Source organism: Drosophila biarmipes, chromosome 2L, assembly GCF_025231255.1.
Source record: "Drosophila biarmipes strain raj3 chromosome 2L, RU_DBia_V1.1, whole genome shotgun sequence".
NCBI lineage: Eukaryota > Metazoa > Arthropoda > Insecta > Diptera > Drosophilidae > Drosophila > Drosophila biarmipes.
In genome coordinates, this window is record NC_066612.1 from 11,412,295 (window position 1) to 11,428,476 (window position 16,182).

Sequence of the window (16,182 nt, forward strand, 5' to 3'; positions counted from 1 at the left end):
GATCTCCAGGGATTTTGGCGGCATCCTCGAATGTAGCATATTAATTTTTTTCGAGTGCTTGGTGCCGTGTCCAAGTCCAGGTCCATTATTTTTTCAGGTATAGAGACATTGACCAGCGACTGCCGCCCCCACTCACGCTGCCGCAGCTGGCGTCGTGGCTTGTTACTCGACTGTAAACATTCCAGGGCAGCTTTCACTCGACGCCCGAGTGCGGAGTATACACTGCATGGGGAAAACTCACTCGGGCGGCGGGAAAAACTCACTCGAACGCTCGGCTCCGGTCGGCTGGAAGCTTCGTTTTCCGTTTCGGATTGAGCCTGTGTGGATGCTGCGTGGTCCGTGGTCCATGGCCGTGTGAAAAGCTGCGTTGAGCGCATTAAGTCGTTAGGGTACAACCAGACAGGACGCACTTTCCACTTTCTCCGAGAGCTGCCGCCGTTCGCCTGCCTTGGCGTGTGTGTACCGTTAGTTCAGCTGTGTCCTGTGCAGAGAGGGAAATTAGCGGGGAAGCCCCAACATCTCGGAATCGCAGTCAAAGTCAAAGTCAACAACGCAAAGCAACCAAACCGAATAGTGGCTGAACAACTGCTTGACTAGTGAGTGCGTGAAGAAACTCCCAAAAATATACTCCAAACTCCCTCCCGCGTACGAGAGTGTGTAAGTGTCGTCTGTGCGTGTGTGCGTGCGTTTCCGTTTCCGTTTCCCTCAAAAACCCTCAGCTCGAGTGTGTTCATCAACAAGAAATAAAAATTAAATCAAATTTAAATGCCAGCGACAACTAAAAAATGCACTAAACGATAGCCAATTAAAAATGTTTGCTTAAACGCACCAAGGTAAACAGAAAAACATCAAAATTGTTGCTTCCTCTTGCATCCCAGCTCTGCGCTTTTCCGATTTTCCACTCTTTTCACTCCTTTTCCCCCACATCTCCAATGCACTTGCCTCGGTGCAACAGCTTAAAAGTATGCTACGATTTTTCCCACTCAATATTTCGTGTAATTGTTGCGCCTGCTGCGGGGCTACATGTCCTGCAACTGGGGAATTGTCGGAATCCTTTCCAAGGATTCACATTCAGATTCGCATTCGCATTCGCATTCGTGCAAATTACAATTATTTAACGAGCATCTAGTGAGCAGTCCGCACTTAAATATTCTGCCCGAATGCCATATGAAATGCCACAAACTTGTTGGAGATTTTATTTAGCCCAAGTTAGTTTTGCTATTCCGAAATGTTTTGCTTTGTCCGGGGGCCAGAGAGGTTATTTCGGATTTGGTTGGGCTGCAACAACAATTCCATTTACTGGCAAAATTTCGTTTGATCTGCGGCAAGCCACAAAGAAAATAACTCAGTTTGGTGTGTGTTATAAAATTGTGTAAACAGATGCAGGGTGAAAAACATAAAGTTTGCCAGCGAACCGCCCATTCGTAAGGCCAACGAAGTGCATTTCAGCTTTCAGTTTTTCGGGCTCGTATTTGGCTTATAAACTGTTGCTTCCGACAGTTATCTCCACGAATCGGAGCAATTTTCCCAGGGCTGGCGGAGGGAAATCCCAGGCGATTTCCTTTCCATCTTCCCCTTTTAGTTCCACTCGCTTGCACACTTTTTGCCTGGCTTTGCTCGCCCAATTTTTTGTTGGTGGTCTGGCTAAGCTTTGACTGATTGTTTTATTGGAGTCAAAATCAAAATGGCAATCAAAATCGAAATCAGTGCGACTTAAGCGCTCCTTTATGGCGATTTAATACGCACATTTTTGCGGCTGATTGTTTGAAGGGGTTGTTGGATTCGCCGCTGCTGCGATAATTAAAATTTAATTGTACACAACTTAAATGGCGAATCCATTGTGCCGAGATTGTTGCCAGTGCTCTTAACGAAATTGCAGTTCTGTGGTTTTGGCTTTTGGTAGTTCTCGCCCCACTTCCCCTCGCCCTGTGCAATTAACATTTGCACTGTTATCAATCAGTTGGTGAAAAAGCGAAACTTTTCTTTTAGCCATTTCCTCCCTGCCCTCTCCGTTATCGCCCAACCCCCCTGCCTCCTTATCATTCAATTTGGCCAAAAGGGAAGAAAACTTTTCTGCCAAACTAACAACTGGCAAGAGCAGCAGCCACACATACATACATATGAGGAGAAAGTACGAGAAAAAAAACAAGAACGCGGCGTGTCTAAGTGGGCGTAAGTGGTCATGTATACGTGTGTGTGTGCGTCGCTGTGTGCGAGTGTGCACATGAGAATACATTTGTATGTGGCTCTGTGTGTGTGCCGTGTTGAGTGGCAAGTTGTGTACACACGCAGATTTTTCATCAATCATTTTGCTTGACTACGCCTAGTTCACATTTTAGGGCGTGTAGTTTAAAAATTGGGCCGCAGCCCATCGATAGTTGGTTGTTGGGATGTTAGGGGCTGGCTGGTGGGCCAGGGGAATCCCCGGAGGAGGAGGAGGAGCACGTGGTGCCACTCGGAAACATGAGACGAATGAGGCAGCTCGAATGGCGCCCGAGGCGGGAAAAGGCGGTCCCCAAGGGTTTATTGCTTTAAGACCTTTAAGGGTCTGGAAATGAAAGAGAATAACAAAAATGTACAATCAACTTTGAGATGTCAGCTTCTGCAATTATATTTCTTTCTGAGCTTTGAAGGGACTTTTCAAATAAAATTAAAACAATATTGCCCAGACAAGCTTAAGCCCATTTTAAGTTGTCAACTCAAACAGTCGCTGCCTATTTTCTCAAGTGTTGAGCTAATAACTCAATTAACATAAGTCAGTTAACGAATCGAATTTATTACCTTATTTGCTACACGCCCACGGCGTATTAACATAATCGCCGTTGTGAAATATAAATGCAATTTGTGCTTTGCTGTAGTTGATTGAGCAAACTTTTTGCTCACAGATTTAAAATAAAATACAATAAATATGTTCGACAGCTCCATTATTCTTTGTATCTTTTATAAAAATCCTTTGCCATCAATTCTCTTTTATAGTGCTTTTCAACTGCATCTTATTGCAATAAATTAATTGAAAATGTTTGCTTTGACAGGCCGCGGGCCATATTTTTTTCACAATAAACTAATAGTTTCAAATGTTTTGAACTTGCAGCCGGCCAGTATATTAGTTTCGATCGATGTTTGCACCCTACGGCTGGGGTTAATAAATAAATAGATGTATTGAATTGATAAGTGGAATATATAGACATAGGCATGGAATTTTGTGGTAAATTGTTTTTAAACAAATTAATTCCAAGCTTAGAATGCTCTAATGTATTTAAAAAGATTCCTGGAATAATTCAATCAACAATCATATTCAATGAACAAAAATATATAAAATATTAAAGTAAACTCAGGCGGAGGTTATTTTCAAAAATTAAATTATCTCTTTGTGAAATTCATTTCAAGTTCGACCTGCCTCAGGATTGTTTATGATGATTTCAATTCGGATTGCTTTGAATTTCTTTGTCCTCTTCGAGTTGCCCTCTGCCACTTTCTCCCCATTTCTTTTTCGTCCAGTTCGATTTAGCATTTGAGCAGACATAATAAAGAGCCGAAATGGAAAAAAGGTAGAGTGGGTGTGTGTGTGTGTGTACCTTTACTCTAAACGCTAAGGACGAACAGACACAAATAAATGGAAGGCAAATACACACGCACTGGCACGCATACCGATGCAAATGGAGTTGTCGAAATTGCTCCACTTTGCGTGTGTGTGTACCCGCCTGGTTGTGTGCGTGTCTATCTGTCTGCGAGCATCCAAAATCCCGAATCCAACCCCCGTCAACAACCTGCACCGAAACACTTAAACCTAAACACGTTGTCTGTGTTGGTTGTGCCGCCTGGGTGTGTGGGTGTGTGTGTATTGGTGAGTCGTCCTTTTCAGTGGCGTCTACGCACAATATGTTTCGTCTTTAACCCAACCGAAAGCTTCGTCAGACGAGAGCTTCAAGGAGTCCTGAGCCCTGAGTCCTGGCTCCTTGTTCTGGTTCCTTGTGGAAGTTTTAATGTGATTCCTTCGTATTAATTTCGACATCGTCATCGTGGCTGCTGCCCTTTGTCCTTGTCCCCCTCGCTCCTCCGCCCTCCACTCTCTCCACTTTCTCTCTGTCGTTTTCTATTTTTCTCCTTACGCACTTTTTTTATTGCCCGTCCTGCGTTCGCCTTCGCTTCTATTTTATTTTAACAACATCTTCGTCGCCAGCATGGAATTCTGTCGAGCTCGGCGCTTTTCCCCCAGCACCAACTTAACCGTTACCCCTCCCACTCTCTCTCTGGCTTTCCCCACTTTCTCTCTGGCTGTCTGCATGTGTGGGTAACTTTTTTTATTTTTCGTTGCTCACTCTTTTTTATGTTCATCATGCGAAAGCGCGACTTTGTTGCACTAAACGTAAGTTGGAAGATTTACAACTTTTTGGTTTAACACACACATGCAATGGATAAGTTGGGGGAGGAGGAAATGTGGGGTAGGTAGGCTGTTGGGCAGATAGTTGGGGGTGAAGGCCACGCTCAAAGTCTCACAGGAATTGCAAAAAAATAAAAACACCAGGGAATGCATAAGGTTTATCACTGTGCGAAGCGAGGCAACTTATTTTTAAAAGAAAAGTTATTATGCATGAAATGCAAAATTTACGATGAAGTTACGCATTTTTTATTAGCCTGAAATGTGAGGCATGAGCAATTAGTAAGTCTCTGAAGGTCGGCAAATATAATAGTTGCGATGGATAGGGCAGCACCTAGAAGTGTAAAGTTTAAAGTTTTAGTGGACCTTCGAAAATGTTGCAACACGATATGAACAACTTTCTGGCGGGAAATTACATTTTTTAGGATTGCAGCTGATGAAAATTTTTAAGTTACTTATTACATTTTATGAAGCTTGTACGAATGTAATTTCAGTTCTCTAGCTCCAGTGGGAGTAAAGTTCATAAAAAGTACCGAATTAATACACAGCAGAATATTAACTTCTTCATAAATCCCTTCTCGAGTGGATGACTCATTTTTAAAATTATAAAACAGCACACAGTAATTGTTCTTAACACTAAATAGTATGAATTTATAAGCTTGCTTTTCTTATCAGCATTAGTTTTTGAGTTGACTAAGTTATTATTTTTAAACTATTTTAAACACTAACCAAAAAACTCCTATTTATACCCTTTTATTGGGGTATATTGGCATGTCTTTAACATAAAAAAGAAATGCTAATAAAAGCTTCTAACCTCTTTTTTCAAATGTTCCATACCTGAAACAAAGATAATATACTTAAAAATTTAAAAAAAAACTGATCTTTGTTTGAAATTCTTTTAGTAAATTAATTTAGTAAATTAAAAACTTATGTGAGCACCTTAATAGACACACGTGTGGTTTGAATACGTCAAAAAACGTAACTTGGCAAATTTAAAAGCAATTATTTTAATCCCAACTTTAGATCTCGGAAATTTCACCCGTTGTCCAAGTTTCAATTGGCAAACAATGGGGGAAAGTTTTTTAATTGCTCATTACGTCTGAATCAGGTTGCTGCACTTGCTGCAGTGGCAAAGCCGCAGATTTTCATCATACGTACATCAAAAGCATTTCTAATCAGCAGGCAGTCGGCAAAACCAACAGAAGCAACAACAATAACAGTGGGCAGGGGGAAAGCGCAAACAAGTTGCAAGTTTACTTTTCCTCCTTTTCTGGCGTTCCGTTTTCCCTCTTTTTTTTGCCAGCCATTGTTACGTTTGCGTATGTACGTGTGAGTACACTGAAAATAATAAATTTTAATTTTAAATGGGTGTTATGGAAGCCCCTACTCACTTAAAGCCAGAAAACTGAGAGTAAACTAGCTAAAGCACCTAATATTTCAACGCTTTCTCTCTAATCAAAAACGTTTTCCAAAGGCGCAAAATTTTTTAAAACATTATCAACATTTTTTCTTTCTACTTGTGTGTGTGTGTGCGTGGGAACTGGAGCACGTAACAACAAAAAACGAGCAGAGACACCGCACAGAAATAGAAATCATTTGAAATCATGCCGCACTCATAAAACACTTAAAGGACAATTTTGCTGTCATACAGAAAAAAGGGGGAAAGCTGCTCTGGCTGGCACTTTTCCTTGGCAGCCCGGGGTTAATTAAATAAATTCCTAAGCCACTTTTGCCCGAGCAGAAGCTTCATAAATTTTTGAACAAATACTGCCAAAAAAAAAAAATCAGACCAAAAAGGAAAACGAATTGGTTATACATAAATATTTCGTGTGCGTGTGTATGTATGTACGGGTTTTCAGCAAGCTTTCACCCGCAAGAAAACAACAACAGCAGAGTGCTTGCAACAATTGGCAGGACTCCGTTTGGCGTGTGCTCTTCCAAGTGTAAACAGAAGTTGAGCTGGTCGAGTCCTTTTCCAATTGAACTCTCTCTTTCGCTCAAACTGAGCCCCATTTCGACTCACTCAAACATTCCATCAATGGACCGATGAGTCCTGTGCCACTGATAACAGCCGCACACACAGACAGATAGACTCACACACACACACACACACGGATAGAGCTGTTTAAAAAGATGTCCTGGCGCAAAAATACGAAAAATACACCGATTCCTAAGAGTAACAGCGCGGAAAACGTTTGATAACGCCGCGCGCACAAAAGTGTGCTACACAAAAGCCAGTCGCTCTCTCTAACTCCCTCTTCCTCTTCCTCCCCATTTCCGCTCGCTCCCACCCCCCTGTCTGTGTGAGCTTCCTGTGGGCTCCTGTGTATTTGCCTGTGTGTAGGTGGTAGTAAATAAGCAAAAGGCAAGGACGGAAATAAAAAGGGCAGCAAGTGGACAAGACAATGAAATTGTCATAAATAACAACGTTGTCTACCAACAACAGGCTACAAAGCAAAAAAAAACAGAAAGTAGCAACAACAAAAGCGACAGGATAACCTACTACAATAACAAAGATCCCACTAGCTGAGTGACTGGGACTTTCTTTCTTTTTTTTCGGTGTCTCTTGGTCAGTGGCTCAACTCTTTTTATCATTTTTACCAGTTACCCCGTCCCCAGGGTATTATTCGGGTAGATTTAGTTGATGGCACTCCGCCGAGAAAAAATTCGGAGCTCTGAGGTGTGTTTTTATGGGAGAAACTGAGATGTGGCGAAAGTGAAATCGCTTAACGGGGATTAGGGGTCGTTTTGGACAAATTCCTAAAATACAGCGAGTTAAGGTGGGAAAAATAGTATCAAAACAATGTTAAGATAGAGGTTTCAAATATAAGTTATTATTTTTTTAGCGTATAATGTTATCAGAACAATGTAAAGATATCCTATATGGGTTCAAATATCACTATTTAATGTTCTGGATTATAATTTACATTTATTAGATTAAAATTGCAAGAAAATAAAAATTATCTCTATACATTTTCCACCTTCCACAAAATACTTACTTACTAAGCGTAACTTCAGCACATTTGTGTTACTATTTAATTACTTTACTAATTTAAAAAGCTTTTAAATCCTTAAGAACAATATTTTTAAAATACTCCTCCCCAAGAGTCTTAGTTTAAATTCGATTTGGTTTACAAACACGCTCTGAGTCACATACTTCTTGGAATCCAAAGTTATCTAATTTCCCGGCCATCGATAACTGATTGATTTATGGGAAAAGTAAAAAGAAAACAAACTTTTCCTTGGGATCTCACTCGAGGGACTCTCTTCATTCGAGTAGCTTCAGATGGAACTCTTCTATATATTCGTTCACTTCTTTTTACATTATTTCCCATCTCTACTCCTTTCATTTCGGTTGCCTTCCATTCTTCTCGTTGCTTTTTATTTATTTTTTTTATATTTTTTTAGTTGGCCCTGTGCTCTCATAACGGATATTCGAAATGGCTGCTGCGGCGGCTTTAAGTGACTTTTGTCAAACTTTGTGCGCTCGGCTATCCAAACACTAGTACTTATAGTTATCGAAGGGGTCCACAAGGGGTCCTGGAGGGAGTCCTGGGGGTCCTGAGAAGGCAGGGAGGGGCAGGAAGATACTCACATTAAACTAATGTTTAGTTGGCAGTCGCAACAGTTTTGCGAGTGTTGCGACCCTCGAAACTTTGACCGTAAATTGTGGCACGTGATGGGCGTTTGCAATGGAATGGGATGATGTCGTATGAATCGCAATGGTGGGGGATATCAGGAAGTGCCGCGCTATGATTGTCCAGGGGGCGTGACCGAGCCAATTGTTATTTTTCTTATTTCTCCAGCTCTGAATCGAATTGAATTTTTATGGCCTGTGATAGTTTGGAGTGGAGCCATCCAGATTTGGGAATGGGAAAAATATTTTACTCCTTGACATGTGGAGCCGAAATTCTTCACTCTAATGCAACAGGCAATTGAGTTACAAATATATTTAAAACGGGCAAGCTGATTGCGTTGCCAATTTCGATTAAATAGCCCTTTGTGTATGGTAATTTTTGGGAAAATCAATCATAATGCTGGGCACTTAAGATCGAGAGGGAAAAGTGGAAAACCGGCTAATTGATTGCCTTGCAGTAAATGAAACGAAAATACATATTCCCCCCAAAGTTAATATCAATAAACATTTAACTACGTAAATATTCACATCACTCTCTTACTTTCTCTCTCTCTCTTCTCTCTTTCTATCTCTTTCTGGCCTGCCATATAGATAAAATCCAATTTAAATAAAAGTTTTTTCATTACACTCACCACATAAAGGCAATATGCAAATATTAAATAAAAAAAAACTGAGAAAATGTTAAACAAAAGTAAATGAATGCAAATTAAAAAGCACGACGAAAAGCCAAAAGCAAATAATAACAGCAACAATGTGTTCATAACTATTAAAAACGGAAATTAAATACATATAAAAAAAACCAAGCGAAGGCTTAACGCATTATGCTAAATCGAAACCAAACCAAACTCATCTGAATCTCTACTATCGCATCCATGTTTCTGCATTCGTATCTGCATCTGCATCTGCACCCGTACCCGCATCCGTAAATCTATCTGTATCTTTGCATCCGCTGGGCGAAGAAGACGATGCAGCAAACATGCCAGCTAAATTCGAACCCAAAACCCAGAATCAATACATCAATCAGACCAGCAAGCAACCAATCAAGCAATTCCATCATCGATTTGCAACTGCCATCAACTCATCAACAATAAAAACTGCAACCAGTACGACTGCAACAACAACAATCCCAACTTAAATGCCAGATATTAAATGCACCCAAATTAAAGCAAGTAAACTTAAATAATTCTAAATAATAAAACTAAAAAACAGCCCAACACCACTCGAAGGCGAGCAAAAAGCGAGTAAAATTAAATTTTCATATTAATTATGGAACATTCATCAACAATTTTGTTGCGTTTGTTCCATTGCGAAAACAAAAAGGTCGCCGATTGTTTGCAGCTGCAGAAACAACAACAACGACCACTGGGAAAAACAACTAAATCAACCAAAAGACCAACAACATCAGCAGCCCAACAACAGCAGCCACTTCTTGGAGCTACAACAACTGTTAGCTTCATTACAACAAAACTGCTGGGTAAGTGGAATTTTGAGATACAATTTGCGGGTGAAACGAAACGGAATGGCATAGAACGGTCTATAAATCCGGCGAATTAGCAAATGCAGAAATTTAATTTCCCCACAATTTTCACAGCAGACAAGTCGGACGCAGCGACGCAACTCAGCAAATATTCGCATACAGTGTGTAGGCAACAAAAATGGGAGAAATTGCTGCAGTTAAAACCGATTCAGAGCGTCAATAGGGAAAACTCTGCTTGAAAAACGCATCCTTGTGCGTGCTAAGGAAGTGGAAGAGGGATAACTGTCAGGGTAAAACGAAGAGCCAAGGAATAAGCACTAGGAAGGGACTTTTTAAATGGGCAGTAAAAAACAGTGCCAGAAGAGAGGTATAAATGGGAACTAAATCCAATTAAGTGCACTTGGTAAAGATACAAGCTCTGATAGGGGGATCTGGAATAGGAAGTATAAAACAGGTATTTTGAAGCGCAGAATGATTGTACTTACATTTTCAATCTTGACTAAACGAATCTATAGAAAACCGGAAACCACTGCTTTTATCTGACAATTTAGTAATATGTTATTTTTTTTTTAAATGCTAATGGTACTATCTTGGGGATACTGAACCTAAATATATATTTTTATTCTTTTTCAGTAGAATAATTTTTTATTCATTTTCAATCCTGAAAAATATCTTTTTAAAAACGAGAATCCATTGGTCTTACCAACGATTGGTTTAAACATTACTTGTTTTTGGTTTTCCTTAAAATTCTAACTTTATAATCCAGACTCAAAATATAGGTTTTTCTAAATTTTTTAGGTAAAAACCCTACAAAGCAATAAAAATTGAATTTTAAAATTAATTTTAGGGGATAAGTTCATGTTTCTTTGTTAGACTTTATTTTTTCTGCCAGCAAAACGAGGCATTTCGCTGATATGCCACAAATCTGGGATTCTTCAGGGCAACGGAAAAACTTGCAACTTGTCAGAGTGACGCCTCGGCCAGCCAGCAATCAAATAGTGTCGAGCTCAGCGTTGTCGGAACTGAAAAAAGAAGTAAACTAGCTGGAAAATTTAAAATGGCATCAGGCAGCAGCATGAAAAACTGCAAATCGTCGCCAACGCAATTCGAGTCGACTGTCTGTCCCCCAATTTTCCCTCCCCCCGAGGGCCGCCTGATGCTGACCAATTCGTTGTTGGTTGTTATGAATTTCATATTACACACGGAAATCCAATAAAAATCACCGAAAGCAATTTTCCGACCAACGCAAAAGTAGAGGAGCAGTCATGGGAGGGGTACAAAGACGTTTTGGAAATATCTTGCCATCAGCTGCATTTTGACTGCAGCGCTTTTTATACCCATTTTGTGAAATTTCTGCCACACACGTTGCTAACCAAAAAATGTGTTTTATTAACTTCGTTTTTTTTTCATGTCAACAACTTTTTTCAAAGGATGCGGAACACGATGCATTCTGTGGCCTTTTAAAAGCGTTATTTTTTCTAGGGCTGTCGTAGTGCAGTGCCGAAAGTTGCTTAATTTGATTTTAATTCACGACGGGAACACAAAATTGGCACCGCCACTAAAAAAAGAAGGAAGTGTAACAAATTTGAGTTCGGGGACAATTTTGAATTGTAATTCGCTGGCTCAGCATTAATTAAAAATTCAACGAGTTTTCCACCAAAATGTGCAACGACAACGTTGTTTTTCCGTGTGCAAATGAAAATGCTATTAGAATTGAAATGTGCTGTTAATTCTGTGAGTTTAAGCCGAGCTCGCTGGACATGTGACATTTTGGCTGAAATGTCCATTTCCCCAGTTGTCAAGGGCTTATAATAGTTTTCCCTTCCCCCCCTCATTTGTTTGATGTATTTTCCGCTGTGGCCCAGTGCTCGGGCTATCTCTGGGATGGCTCCTTTGAATTCCAGTTGGCTTACTTCATTGCAGCCAAACTGTCGTATGCAAATCTGCTTTGCTGATTAAACCTAAATAATGTTGCCTCAGTTACGGAGCCTTTCCTTTGCTGTGGGCTCCCTTCTCGCCGAGTCCCTTTGGGTGGCCTGCCTGGCTCCTTTGGCCTCCCAGAGTCTCCATTTCCATCTCCATTTCCATCGCCAATCCCATATTGTCTTGGCTGTCGTTCTGAAAGATGGTAGCACTCTTATTTTAAAGGTTTAACAAGTTTGCATTGCACTTGGGCAGATGCGACTTGGATTTAAGATCGGGAATTTATATTGACACTGGCCAGCACTATGCGCCATAGGTTGAAGTGCGGATTTGCTCGCAGAATTATGGTTTATTAAATTGCTCTCAATAGGATCCTGTTTCGAGGGCATTCGTCTTTCGTTTAGTGGAAAATTGCAGTTGCCCTTATCCTTCTTTGGCTTTTGCCAACCTCCATTTTGCTGCTTCTGCTTATTTTGTTGGCTCGTTTTTCTTCCTGCTGCTAAATCTGAGACAATTTCCAACTTATAAGAGGCCGCCTCCATTTGTATAATAACACTGGGTCCTGCATCCTGCAGCAACAGCTTCCGCTCGCCGTGTCCTGGCCACTTGTTGTTGCCCACCCCCACACAGCTGCAGACACAGATGCAGATGAACCCACACAGACAAGCTTTCCGAGGACACCCCAATGTTTTTTTTTTGTTTTGCATTGCAGGATGCCTTTGGTGTATTTCCTTTTAGCCTGTCTGCTGCACGAAGTACAGCATTTCCAATTTAATTTCTGTCTCGGTGCCCCCAGCCCCCGGCTCCCCTTATCCGCATCCCATATCCTGGCTGCCGACTCGGTTGGGTTTTCCTGGCCGTGGCCATTGTCTTTGCCATTGTTTGCTGTGCCATTTCCCTTTTGCGCCATGAAATTAACTCGAATCTCCCTCTCGTTCACTGGTTATCCCCGCTTTACCGCCTGCAATAGATTATAGTTGAATATTTTTGGTCGCCATTTTAATTAAACTGCGCCAATGGCTGCGAAATTGTTTATAATGTCAGCTGCACATCATCCCCTTCATCGCTGCCATCATCCGCATTCGCATTCGCATCCGCCTTTGCCTTTCTGCTGCCTCTCATAATCGTTGTCATCCTCATCCGCTCACCATCAACATCGACAGCCTCATTACCGATGCGATATCTGACCCAGTTGAGGGGCAACAAGCGGCTGTGGATGAGTTCGTGGCTGTATTTTCGGCTATAAAGGTCATGTTTAAGCTGATAAAAAGATAACATAGTTCGGGAATTTTAGTTGGCTATAGGTTTAACATAATATATTTTAATTTTGTTGGCAATTTCATTGATTTTTGTGTATTTAGGATGTAAAACGGTTTTTAAAAGTGTTCCGTCGATGTGTCTCCTTCATTCGATACCTTAAATATAAAATAATATTCTTCAAAACCAACTTATTTGTTACGTGATATATATTTTATTTTATTTATAATAGCTTCTAAAAGTATGCAATAATATGATTTGAATCAGAAACGTCTAAAAGTATGCAATAATGTGTTTTGAATTAGAAGCTTCAACAAATTCTGTCGATGTTCTCTTCACAGCATACTTTTTGACGTCTTTCTAATTGATTTGCATGAATATTGCATTATAAACTGCAATTGAATTACCAATAGAAAAAATTAAATTTGTATGCAGAACATTTTTTCACCCCCACGTTGTGAAAAAGAGCTAATTTATTAGCAAATAAAATAAATCCTATTATGGTTTATGCTTCGTGACTGCTCACGAACCCATTTCGAGCTAGCGAAACAACAAATAAGCTTCTTTCCGTTCGGCAGTTCTCTCTTCAGTGCACTTTTGCATTTCCCTTGTTGCCTGTGCTCGCTGTTGTTGTGGTTGTTGTAATTACATAGCACTTGTTGTTTTGGCTTTGTGCTAACAAAAGCCTTGACTCCCCGACCACTTCAGCGAAATGCGCCCTCAAAAGGGAGAAGAGGCGCCAATAACCTCACTCGAAAGGCGGCGCACCAAAGTATGCAGCAGTATTTTGTCGAAATGACTTTTGACGTTCGCTCAATGGCAATATTTGCAGCGTCCATGCGAGTGTGTGTGGGTGTTGTGCGAGTGTGTGTGTCGAGGGGAGGAAGTGGGCATGTGTGTGTTTATCGCCATGTTAGCAGCTGAATGAATGAATGAGCGAGTGAATGGCCAAAAGCGAACGAGGCGCCTGAGTGCGTCTGTCATACTGGCAGCTTGTCAGCCAACGTTCTAATATCGAAAACACTCTAAATTCTATGCTGAAAGCTCATTTTACATGCAGTTTTACTTTGATTGGCTTTCGAATCGCACTTAGCCGCTTGATTAGCCAGCTCAACGAACATTACGCAGTCAATCAAAGTTTGAGTTTTGACACCGAGCAAAATAGCAAGGGAAAGGCACTAAATTCGATATCAATAAGTAGTAGAGTAGTTTGTCTTAATTTTTAAAGAAAGTTTAAATAGGGATTATGGCCAATTCGCATAAATTTTAAGGATTATGTATATTTAGAAATATTTATAAAAGTTAGGCTTGTACTACCTATCAATAAGTAACTAAAATTTCAATTTTTTGCCTTGCGCTCGAGTAAAAAACGTATATTTATGATTTTTCCACATGTGTATTAGGGCTCACATTGTTCAAATCCCTGGCAACTAAGCCGCTAAGTGGATTCCCTTGAGCATAATTTGCAGCAGGCTAAAGCAAATTTGTTCAGCAATCTCCTGCCAGGCCGATGTGTGTACGTGTGGCCACCAAAGGGTTCAATTATGAACCGACGACCGCAAAAAGTTGAAGCCTCAAAGCGGATATAGTGAGGCACTAGTGGCGCACATCAGGGGCAGCGGTAGGTAATTTGAGGCCTTGTGGAGTGTGCTAAAAAATGCAGCCACCAGTTGGGCAAAGCTCAGTTCACAAGGGAGCTATGGCCAGATTCTTTGTGGGATCCCACTTTTTTTGCTCCAATTTTTGTCGCGCCTGTGCGCCCTACGTGTAGCTTTTTTTTGGTAGCAGGGGGTATGCACAGAATGGAAAACAAGGGAATATATCTAGGAGGAGGTGAAAAGAGGGGGTGAGGACTCTTACTCCTTCAATTTCAAGGCTCATTGTGTACGACGGCTGCCTCTCATCATTGGCGAAGCATTAAATTGACTTTGAAACTTTTTACCTGCCAGGTTTGTGCCAAAAGCCCGAACCAAAACAGCAAATTGGAGCGAACTGAAACTAAACTTGAAATTAATTAACCGCGACAAGGGCGCGAGGGGCCCTAAGCACCCCCCCATTATGCCATTTTACCCTGTTAGCCTTCCCTTCCCCACCCATGGGATACTAACGCGCACGCACACGAACATAACTCATAAAACCTCTAATTACACAAACAGCTGACGCAGCCGTAGACAAAGATATAGAACGTGGGGGGTGGCCAAAGGGGAACACTTCCTTTCCTTCCTTCCTAAGGAAGTGCCTCGCCTTCCTTCTTGACTCCCCCGCTCGGGAATCAAATAAGTTGAATATTTTAATTTTCCATCATAATTAATGCCCTTTCAACCTTCCAACCCCCGGACTTAGTTTATCCCAGATGATGCGGTTGCTAAACCTTCCCTTGCTGCTCTCACGCACACCCCTCCGCCCTCGCATGCGCTCTCTCTCTCTCCCTCTGTGACCATCGAGCACGTGTAAATTATTGTGGCTTTCTACGGCACTGACGCCCGGCGCCTGAAAGCATGCTGCGATATTTGCACCCAGTAGTTGAGCCGGGAAATGGCAGACCTGGGTTCGTGATTTACCATGTAACAGGTGGAAGAAAAGATGTTCCCATAGGTTACATAGACTTGCATATTATCTCTACGGTTAATTAAACTATCCTTACTCAAAGCCTTAAGAAGAAAAACCTCCATTTGTGATAGTTATTGGGATAAATTGGGTATTTGAATTTTGAATGTTTTAAAGTTTTAAATTCAATCATTAATAAAAAGAAAAGAAATAAAAGGAAACTAATTTGTTTTTTTGTTTTTTACTTCATTTTTAAAACGATTTAATTGTGTTTATGAAATAACACTACCTCGATTTTTTAATTAAAGTTCATTTTTCACAGGTAAAATTATTTTGTCTATAACATTTTTTTTAATGTCCAATTCTATGCTTTTTAAAAATGTCTTTAATTTAATATTTTAAATTACACCTTAACCAAAATTAAACATAGATATTTTTAAAAACGCCTAAGGGGTATCTCTAAGTGCAGTGCATCTTCGCTATTTATTTTTCGTTGTTCTGTGGCACCGCAGCATCGCAGCTCAGCCACACGCAGCCTCGATGCCGCCGCCGCCGCATGTATTTCAATTACTGCATTTCTCGGCCCAATGCCCAGCCACGCCCATGGCCCGCCCCGCCCATCGATGCCCCGCCCACTCCACCAGCCGCCCCAATCCGCAAGCCAGTAGCCACTGTTTTAATTTGCGCTTCGTCTGCTTTTGTTATTTTTCTGCTTCTTGTTTTGTTCGACTCGCGTTTTTACGCAAATTCATTGTTTTAATTTACTCAAGTTTGTTGACCGAAAACAAAAACTAATCAATGGCTGGACCCTCGCAATGGGTGGTTCGCTGGATTTTGGCGGGGTTATCGAAGGCCTCCGAGGTGACAGCGCAGCTGCAGCTCGTCCCACACTCTGGAATTGGGTTAGAAAAACCCCAAATAGCCCCTCTGACAGTATATATTTTTTAATTAAACATTAACTCA

General features: G+C 41.0%; 1 protein-coding gene across 15 annotated transcripts in view; it reads left to right on the plus strand.

Annotated features, from left to right (window-relative positions):
* Positions 1 to 394: 394 nt before the first annotated feature.
* Positions 395 to 16,182, plus strand: part of LOC108032501 (neuronal acetylcholine receptor subunit alpha-7) — a 100,180-nt gene continuing 84,392 nt past the window's right edge. For 12 of the 15 annotated variants that reach the window (XR_007763570.1, XR_007763571.1, XM_017106326.3 and 9 more), the window contains exons 1-2: positions 395 to 833; positions 8,607 to 9,489. The gene's annotated coding sequence lies outside the window, so the exon portion shown is untranslated. The remainder of the gene's footprint in view (positions 834 to 8,606; positions 9,490 to 16,182) is intronic. The other 3 variants (XM_050885667.1, XM_050885669.1, XM_050885668.1) reach the window with 3 other exon arrangements.